The sequence below is a fragment of the Triticum aestivum genome, chromosome 1B, assembly GCF_018294505.1.
Source record: "Triticum aestivum cultivar Chinese Spring chromosome 1B, IWGSC CS RefSeq v2.1, whole genome shotgun sequence".
In the NCBI taxonomy this organism is placed as follows: Eukaryota; Viridiplantae; Streptophyta; class Magnoliopsida; order Poales; family Poaceae; genus Triticum; species Triticum aestivum.
In genome coordinates, this window is record NC_057795.1 from 567,863,373 (window position 1) to 567,873,287 (window position 9,915).

Here is a 9,915-nt window from a genome sequence, read left to right on the forward strand (position 1 = left end):
TCCACAACCATGATTCACTTCAAAGCCAAAAAAATGTGAGGAGAGTTATAAATAAAGAAAAACCTCTACTAGTTCCTGCTACCAGTGCGAGCACAACAAGTCAAGACCATGCGTAAATTAATTATATTTTAGTCATTTTTTGTGTTCTAAAATGCCTGCCGGCTCGCGGAAGGACGTGTTGCCGGCACACACGCGGATTCAATGAAGGCAGGCGGGGCAGTCTTAAGCTGGTTGCACGCGGCGAGGAGGCGTGCTCAGCCGGGCCTGCAGCGAGTGCGGCCCTCTTGGCCGGCGCGCCGGTTCAATGCCTGCGCTATGAGAGGTCGCGTCCGTGTCAGAGCAATCACTCCCTCCAGTCCTTTTTGTTTGGGTATAACAAAATCTCGTTTTCCATTCACATTTTACAAGTAAAATTCGTGGACAAACTTTGACCCAAAGTACGATGGGGACTAGTAAACCAGAATGGAGGTAGTAGTTTTTTTTAATCAAAGAAGGGTTTCCCCTTCCGATTTTCATTACTGAAAACCAACATCTAAATCTAAACCATAGTATTTGCCCTAGAACTACTAGGTTCAACATCTCGCAACATAAACCCATACAACCATATGCCAAGGAGGTACGTAGTACTATGAATTCCATTTTGGCTCCATACCAGTCGTTCTAAAAGCTACTTACTACTTATAACGTGCCATTGAAAATCGGAACCCTTAACCCCGCTAAAAACGATATTTTAAACGTGGCTACTCGATCTGTGGCAACTGGCGAGCCACCGCGCTCCAAGTTGTTCACCTGTGGTCCCGGCCATCAACTCCTACGGATCAAATTATCATGCGAGCTGACTATTCCTACAAAGGTGCTCCACCACATACCCGGTACCCGCGAATGCAGCAATCGTGCACCTAGGGTTTTAGGGTATATTTGTTAACATCGCCTTTACGTAACACTCATGTGTGCGAGACAACGAGAGGCTGACTGCCTGCGTGCGCCTCTTCTCTTCGTATATGTACTCCACCGTTTGTCTGGTATCCAAAAAATTATAATAACTACTAGCAATGTGCCAATGCGTTGCCACACTATCAAAGTAGATTAATACATATTCACCAATTTGATAGAAAAAAAGTCTAGTTTTGAAATATGTATATCACTACAAATATGTTATGTTTCACTCAAAATATATTCCTTTGGCGGTTTTGATGAGATAAGGGAGGAATGTTGTTGGTTTCAAGATTCGAGAAGTCGTATATGTCTAATTTCTACTCTTACTAGCAAGATGCCCGTGCGTTGCACGGAACATCATCATGTGGGAGAAAAGGATGAACGAGGAAGGCCTTATGTGCAAATGTGGTGAAGAGTGCGGGTAAATTGCCATATTTTCCTTCCTATCCGTCAGATATAAATCGAACGACCTACATTGCAAGATGGCAGGCCCACCATCATCACCAACTCTATTTTTTATCCCTACTCTTATAAAAAGCATTGTCGGTGATGATCGTGTGCCTGCCATCCTGCAATATAGGCCGTCCGATCTATATCTGACGGATAGGAAGGAAACTATGGCAATTTTGCAAAAAGATACCCACACCCCTCTCCACATTTGCAAATAAGGCCTTCCCTCGTTCATCCTTTTCCCCCACAAGATAAACTACTCATACAAATGCATCTTGATGTTCCGTGCAACGCATGGGCATCTTGCTAGTTGTTGCAAAAAGCCCATGTGTGTGTGAGAGAGAGGGAGAGTGGAGGAGGACGGAGTGCATGTGTGACAAAGACACAAGGAGTGTGTGTGCGATAGGTATCAGCTTAAAATGAGGCGATAGTGTGTGTGTGCACGATCGAGAGGGCGTGTCTCAAGAAGGGAAGAAAAAGCTACATAGATACAAGGAGCGGGAGAGAGCCATGTATGCGATGGTGGAGGCACGAGTGTGCGGGTGTATAAACCTATCTAGAGGCTAGCTAGTCGATAAATGTTTGTGAGAGAAATACGAGTCGGAGTGCGAAAGTGAGAGTTTTGTGTGAGAGAGAGAGAGCCGGTAGTCGGGAAAAGGAGTGGAAGCAGGAGTTGTGTGCGTTTGTCTGTGAGAGAGAGAGAGGAGACTGTAGTCGGGGTTGTCTGATTGGTAAACAAATGAATAATGTCAGTCTGGGATGGAGACGAAAAGGAGGCCGCAACAAATGGTGTGTCTACAGGAGAGAGAGAGAGAGAGAGAGAGAGAGAGTAATTTTAGTGGTATGAGTCATATGTAGAGACATATATGGTGTGTGAGAGAATCCCATAGAGAGAAAGACAAAGTGAAAGACGAGTGGAGACTGTGTGTGTGGCGGTGAAAAAGAAAGCTTAGGTACCGAGTGATATCAGAGAATAGTAGAGACGTGAGAGATAATGAAAACCGTGTAATGTATAATGATAGGGAGAGTGTGACACTTCTCAAGGGAGACGTCGAGAGAGCATGTTTGCGAGGATAGGAGAAACATGAAGTGAGCGTGCGGGTGAGCTGGAGAAAAGAGAGTGATAGCTACTTGAAGGAGCATGCATGCGAGAGAGATGGGCGTGAAAGGAGTAAACAAAACAGGGATTCAAATATTTGAATTCGAGAAGATGATACATGTAATCCATACTCGAACCAAAATTGATCTATCAAACATGCATACTCATATGAATTCACGCACATCTATGTTATTTAATATGTAGATATTTCTGATCCATACATTTTAGTAGAACATAATTTGGTTAAAAAAATTCGAATTCAACCTTAAGATTTCGAGATCGTTGTATTTGTAAATCATATTATACATATAAAGGAGCAGAATTCTTTGTTGTGCTTTTGAAAGTATATATAAAAAATGATGTATATCGAATGCAATTCCAATTGAAAATGGATCCTGCCCGAAAAAAATTAGAATATAAACGGGATTCGAATTGAGTTGGCACGAGCATAAACATGCACTGTGCAAAATTTGAACGAAGCGGGGAAAGTCGCAGTAACTGTCCGAAACCAAAATCCGTGAGATGGAAATTTCTACTGCCTATCCCTGCCACGCAAATCCGATCCGCTGGATTTCTATAGGTTTCGATAGGGGTAGGTTTGTAATTTCACCCAAATGTGACGTAACCGCCTCTCACCCGGATTCATACACGGTGGGCGCCAAAACACAGTGTGTCCTCGGCCGAAATCGACTCCCTCCCCGATTCATATTCATATACACGGTGGGCGCCAAAAACAAACTCTCGTCGGCAAATATTCGGTGTATGCGAGATTACCGTCCTATCCCCAACCGACTAATGTTGTTGTGATGTAGTACAAATTTGAAACGGGGTCTAAGTTTGTAAATTTCCTCGCATTTGAGACAAGCGCGGCCTGAATACATGTTTCCCCCTTCCTCTCTACCTCCCTTTTCCCATTCATACTCCGTGGGCACCAAAACACCCTCTCCACCCCACCCTCCTCCGTCCGCCGCCGCCCGCCACCCAATCCTCCACCGTCCTCCTCCACCATGCCGGAGCTGATACACCGATGCCGCCGTCCATTACAAGAGATCGATCTCTCCCATCCACGGCTTCGGACCGGGATCCTTGCATCCCGTCCTCTCGCTTCATGCCCGCCGTCGTCCACCTTGCCGGCGCCGCTCCTACGACCGTCACTTCCACCGCACCCTGCCGCCACCGTCTACCCTCCTAGATCTGGTTCCATGCCGCCGACAGCCATCGCTACCGCAGCACCGTCAAATCCTCAGCAGATGCGTACACGGCGCCGCACCGGAGGCGGTACTCTTTCGTATCTGCTCAACTTATTTATCGCAGCAAGAAAATAGATCGCCACTGCTTTACTCTGATTTCTTGTCTTGGTTGTGAAGTTGCCTTTGCCCGGTTTGCACCTTCAGATCCGCCATGGCACGCTCAACACTATACTCCCAATGCTTATGGTTTTCCCCTTTTATATTCCACACTAGTTAAATCACAGTAGACTAAATTTTTCAGAGCTCGCCGGAGTTCGCCGGTGCGAATGAAGGGGCTCGGGTGGTTGTGGGGCCTCGCCGAACGAAGAAAACTCGACGGGGTGGGGGTTGGGGCGAGGGTGGGGGTGGCGGAGGAACACGGGCGGTGGATGTCGGTGGTCTGGCCGGCGGCCCGTGCGGTGTTCTGTATGGGAAGAATCAGAGACGATGAAGAAGATGGGTTAGGAGACGTAGGATCTTCATCCAACCGCCTGAAATGGTCGAGAGACAGCTGGGAGTTGCATTCTTAATGCGCTCTGGTTCATCATGTGTGGGCACTGCGCAACCAACATTTTATTATCCAAAATTTGCTTGCTCTTCTTTACCATGTTCCTCTTCCGTTCTTCTTTAATATGTACTCTCTCCGTTCCTAAATACAAGTCTTTGTATAGATTCCACCATGGACTACATATGGAGCAAAATGAGTGAATCTACACTCTAAAATGTATATGGATACATCTGTATGTGATCCATAGTGGAAATCTCTACCAAGACTTATATTTTGGAACGGAGGGAGTTTGATAGTAGTACAGCATGTTCCTTGTACTGAAGATGAGCAGGGACATTTGTAGTGTAGAGGTCTATACGGTCGGTTGTGATGGACACTTTGAGCCTCTTTGATTCGTAGGATCTTGTAAACATAGAAATAGGATTTGTAGTGGCCTACCCACTTGAATCCTATAAGAACGACAAGGAAATGCGGGGAGCTGTGTCGCCTTTGAGAGTTACACTGATATTAACAGTACCGCACCTTCACTTGAAGAGAGCTGGTATCCGAAGCCTTTCTAGCCGTACCGGCAAACTAGCACATATATTCCAGCAAGTTCCACTTTGCTGATTTTACTCTGATGCTTAAGGTTTTCCCATTATATCTACACTATGATCTCTGTAGCTGCTTTGTGTCGCACTAGCAGCAATCCACTCTTGAAGCTAAACACTGCAATGACCCACAAAATTGGCACCAAGGCATTGGGTGCCATTCTGGATGCAATGAAACTCATACGCTCCCCACATGTTGACTCTTTTTCAGAATATGATCCTAATGACTCTTTTTCAAAATTGCCACATATAGAGAGACAACATGGAATTGCATTTCTTTGGGTGCTGTGATTCATCATGAGTGGGCAACCAACATTGTATGCAATGAAGCGGAACCTCAAGAATATCAATACAAGAGATAGGGCCTACTATGACGAGCTAAAAAATGTCATCAAATAGCTTATAACGTCACAAATTACCCCCTAGTGACATTTTATGGGCATCACAAGCATCGTCACGGAATCCCCGTCATAGATTACTCCTAGTGACGGCGCACGCACAAAAAAGTCATCGAAATTGGGACCTTCGGTGACGTTATATAGAACGTCGTCGAGTTGCTATTTCCATGACGGTCAATTAATGTCACATGCTAGGAGAAAGTATGCCATATTGTAGCATATTCGATGACAAGGCAACGTCACTGACATTATGCTACATCAACACCCGAGCGGCCATCCCACTACTAGTGCCACTACTTTTATTATGGATGTAGATGACATCATCAAAATATATTTACTTTCTTTTGAATCTAAATTGCGATGAAAATAAGTATTTACTTCACTTCACATCACATCAAATTATATAAAAAAGTTGTAGAGAAAAATCACATCATAAATTGATATGAATGACAAATCATATTATATATGAAATCCTCTCAGCCAAATCATTCTATAAACAAAAATGAGGGTAAAAGATTGACTCAAGTTTGACACAAATAATAGACAAGATGAAAACTAATATTAACTAAAGACCACATATGTTTTCCTGATGATTGCAATGTAAGGATGGCTTTCATGAACCATCTGGTTTGGACTAGGACTGCAGAGTTGCCTGCGAAGTTGCTTGAGCCCTCTAGAGAAAATCAAGCAGATTATCCGTCTCCTTTTACTTCTTTGCCCAGACTTCATTCTTCTCTTGTTGGATCTTCTTTAGAGCTTCCAATTCTTCTTGTTGCTTCTTTTGTATCTCTTCAAATGCTCTCTCTCATGCTTCAAGTCTTGCGGCTAACTCCTCCCAATGCCTATAAATGAAAAACACAACAACCTTGCATCATAATGAGATGAAAACTAACAAGATAACATGCATAACCTAGAGCTAGAGGTATAATGGTTAAAGTACATGTAATCAATGCACCCCTTAGCTTAGCATACACATCACACATGCGTTTATGTTCCGCGAGGAATGCCCTCCTTTTCGTCTCACTCTCCCAAACTAGTGGCATGATTGTAGTACCTAAACCTGCAAGATGAAAAAGAGTGGAACTAAATGAATTGCAAAATACTTACTAGCATGTGCCATAAAACTAATTAAATGAATTCCACCTCAAGTCGTTTGGAATTGGACCTTAGACAATGCAACAATTTTTCATGCGCATACGAACTTTCCTAAAACAAACAAGAATGTAATAAAGTAGCAAAATTAGCACGCAAATACATGTTTGTCTTTGCATTGATGGTAAAAATTAACAAAACAGGTTCTGTAACGTAGTACTTTCAATAAGCAGCACTATTAATAGGCATTTCACGTAATATTGTATTAACTAAAAATGAAGATTTTTCAATGCTAGAAGACGCAGCCAGCAAGCCTATGAAAACAAGATGAGAAAATTCAGAAGAGAAAAATGGCAAAACCTAAGATTACTATAGATGATACACAAGTGCTTGACTAGAAAGATTACTTACAAAAACTTGCCAATAATGGTAGCAAAGATTTCCTAGTACATTACGAAGCTATTTACTCAATCAAGCAATTTAATTTGATGGCAATGTGATAAAATATAATATAAGAAACAAGGACTCCACAAATATTAGAGCATCTCTGAGTGCAATGCTGGACCAAATCCCGTCCACGCCCTCCTCCACCTTCAGCCTGCTCAAAAAGATTTCAGCTAATCAGGTTATCACTGTTCAGATATATGTTCTGTGTTAGCAAATTGTTTGCCTATCATATCCCCAATAGTCCGTCCTGCTCATGCTTGTTGCACTCATGTAATTGAAAAATAAAAGTATAAAACTCCTAGTGATTACATATTTCAGTTGAAAAACATCAATTGCTATCTAAGTGTTGATAAGCTGCAGGTGCCAACGTTAGTCATTATCTCCATAGTAAAAACATACTAATAGAAGCATGGGTAAACACGTCAAAACTACAGCAAGAAACATTTTGCTCACCTTGGGTTCAGTCTTCTCATCGACGATGTCAGCTTTGAACTTGAGAAATCCCACACACGCAGACACGCTGAACATGTCCAGTCCTACACAGCCAGCAAGTGCCATTGATTTCCTGCTCAAACATTTAAATGGAGAGAATGGGAGGAGGAGCGCCACAACAAAGCATCTGGACGGGAGCAGCGCCGCAAAATGCCTACGACCGTGGCCTCATCAGGGAAACAGAGAAGGGCGGCATGGTCTCGAGGAGGATGCAGCGTGCGTGGTAGAGGAGCGCCACGGTGGCTGGCTCCGGCCAGAAGCCCGGAACCCGCCCAGCTGTAAGCCAAGTGGAAGAACTGGAGCAAGATGTCACCATGGTTGGAGGCAGCGGCAGCGGAGATCACGCCATGGACGAGCAGCGCCGAGAGCGTCCAGAAGAGCAGCCGCACGACACGGAGTTTTTCAGATGGGTCGATGGGTTGCGTCACGGGATCATGTGGAGAATTGTCCCGTGCAGAGGCGCCTAACGAGCGTGGTTGCTCCTACCGAGCGCGGCTGCCTGCGGCGTCGGCGGCGCCTCTTCCACCACCGCTGCTGCAGCGGCTTCCTCCGGGGTCTTGATGGCGGCGGTGGCGGTGGTTGTTGCGTCGATGGTGAGGGCGGCGGGGGTGGACGGGGAGGGAGTGGGAGCGTGGGGGCTGCTGGAGAGGAGCGGCGGAGGGGATGCGAGCAGATTGGATCGAGACGGTGAAAGGAAGGAGATGGCGCAAGATTGGATCGGGGCGACGCGAGATGAGATAATGGGGATTAGGGTGGAACTGTTACTAGTTAAATGGGCTTCGTGGAGAAAGTTTTGCCATCGAGCCTAATTAACTTAAAATTTTAATTCTTTTCGCACAGGGGCAAATAAATTACGTATATGCTTAAACTAGGAAAAATTGTGGGTTTGACACGTTCACGTCAAAAAAAGAATGTGGTTTTTTAACACTGTACAAACACAAGCGCTCATATACACGCGCATACACTCACCCATATGAACGCACACGCGCACACCCTATCCCTATGAGCACCTTCGAAAAATGCGGGTTTCTTAGGGGTACAAAAATGAGGGTTTGACAACTACCATGAACGTCTATAATCTGATCAGAAAAATTAGAAAGGCACGTACCATGTTTGTGTATAATCTGCTAATAAAAAAAGTGAAAAGGCACCAGGGGATCTCTCTTTTCGGAAAAACATACCATATACGCGTATAATCTGATCAAAAAAAATACGAAACATTGTAAAAAAATGTCTGCCTTACATGTGGATTAGACATAAATGCAAATGTTTGTCGTGCAAGAATAGCGAAAGAATACCAGCAGATCAAAATGTTCACCTCCGAAATATTCCTACCATAGGTCGTGTAGTACAATGACATGATAAAGATATATTCGCATAGTTTAGATTAATACGTGAACTCTATCCTGCTGGAAATCCCTAGAGGAAAGACCATGTGGAAGGGAGTGCTTTTTTTGTTAGGACGAAACAACTATTGCACTATACTGCCATACCCATCAGCTCACCAGCGCAACCAATGAGCATTTTTTCGGCCACTACTTATTTATATTAGACTTAGAAAATATTTACATTGCTCAATACGCCGTAAATAAATTCTCATAGACCCTACGTGTGGACCCCATAGGGAAACCCTAAAGAATAGGTCTCGTAGAAAAATCCTCCTACCGAATCTTTCTGAGCCAATCTCGTATTTCCCTTTTTAAGATGGAGCGAAACAACTGCAACGTCATATTCATCAGCTCACGACCCCACTAATGAACTCTTTTGTGGCCACCACATATTTATATTAGATTGAACAAAATAATGGCATCAGACAATAACCTATGAAGAAATTATGGTGTGTTCAACTACCAAAATTGACACATGGGCCCCATAAAAAAACACCGACGTGTTGGTCTTACCGCTCAATAACCAGTGAAGTAGATATGGCAGGTCCCACTACTAGCACTTACATTTGTAAGTCGGTGAATGTAGAAAGTTTGTCATGAAAATTACCAAAACGTCATAGAAATTGGTAGCTAGGTGGTGCTTAGCATTCGAGTCGATTCAATGACATTAATCGTCACTGATTTACAAAAATCAGTGACACGGCCTCTAGACCGTCATACATTAGATACATATGTGACGTTGTCAACCACTGTCATGAGGATTTTCGTCACAGTATCTCAATTTTCTTGTAGTGTATGCTTCCTCTTCTATTCTCTAACATGTACCTATTTGTTTATTCTGTATTTGGTATGTACAGTATGTTCCTTGTCAGGAAGGGGCGCAGGGACGTCTGCAGTCAACAGCTAATAGAGCTGGCCTGTACGTGATCGATAGGCTTTCAACTACTAGCGGCAATACAACACCATATTTTCAAGCCAATTCCACTTTCCCGATTTATATATCGTGGTTATGGTGTACCCCTGTTATGTACACTATGATCTGCCTAGTTGTTGTGTGCTCTTGTTATCATGGTTTGGCAATAAACTCTCTATACAATATATTATGAACCTGTCATCTGCCAGCTATCCTCACTTCTGGAGCCTTTTTTTGTGTACTTGTTCCAGATTATATAAATGCACGCACCATATTACAGCACGCATGAGCTCTCTCATCAGAATCCAGTGATAGCACACAAGTGTTTACAAGGGCGCCCCTATATTAGAATATCATCTGCATTACAAAGATA

General features: G+C 43.7%; 1 long non-coding RNA gene across 1 annotated transcript; it reads right to left on the reverse strand.

Annotated features, from left to right (window-relative positions):
* Positions 1-5,714: 5,714 nt before the first annotated feature.
* LOC123095608 (uncharacterized) lies at positions 5,715-7,957 on the reverse strand. Its single transcript, XR_006446278.1, has 3 exons — positions 7,203-7,957; positions 6,151-6,900; positions 5,715-6,052 (listed from the first exon to the last, which is right to left on the reverse strand). It is a non-coding gene; the product is annotated as an uncharacterized lncRNA (long non-coding RNA).
* Positions 7,958-9,915: the final 1,958 nt, after the last annotated feature.